Genomic DNA, 382 nt, shown 5'->3' on the forward strand with positions numbered 1-382 from the left:
AGCGGAGCCTCAGATCTCTCCCACTTCATCTTAAATCCAATAAATGCAGTAAATCACATCCCAAGCGAAAAAAAAGGTGACAAGACCCATTTGTTGAGGCGAAGCTCCCAAGCTCATTATGGCGAGAGGTCAAAGGTCAGCGTGCAGCGCGCGTGTACTCCGCACAGCAGGCGCGATAACTCGTGACCGTCCTCGCTGCGATATCGTAAATAAATCGTACATCATTATCTCGTTCTCGGTTCTGTCTTCTCCTTCACTCACGTTCTTCGTTGAATCCAGGAGGCCGAGAGAGAACGGCCGCACGTCCAGCTTGTCACGTGACGCAGGAGGCCGGGCGGAGAGCTCTCGCCAAGGCGCGTCTGGACATGACCCGGTCCAGGTA

The sequence above is a fragment of the Penaeus monodon genome, chromosome 33 (assembly GCF_015228065.2).
Source record: "Penaeus monodon isolate SGIC_2016 chromosome 33, NSTDA_Pmon_1, whole genome shotgun sequence".
NCBI lineage: Eukaryota > Metazoa > Arthropoda > Malacostraca > Decapoda > Penaeidae > Penaeus > Penaeus monodon.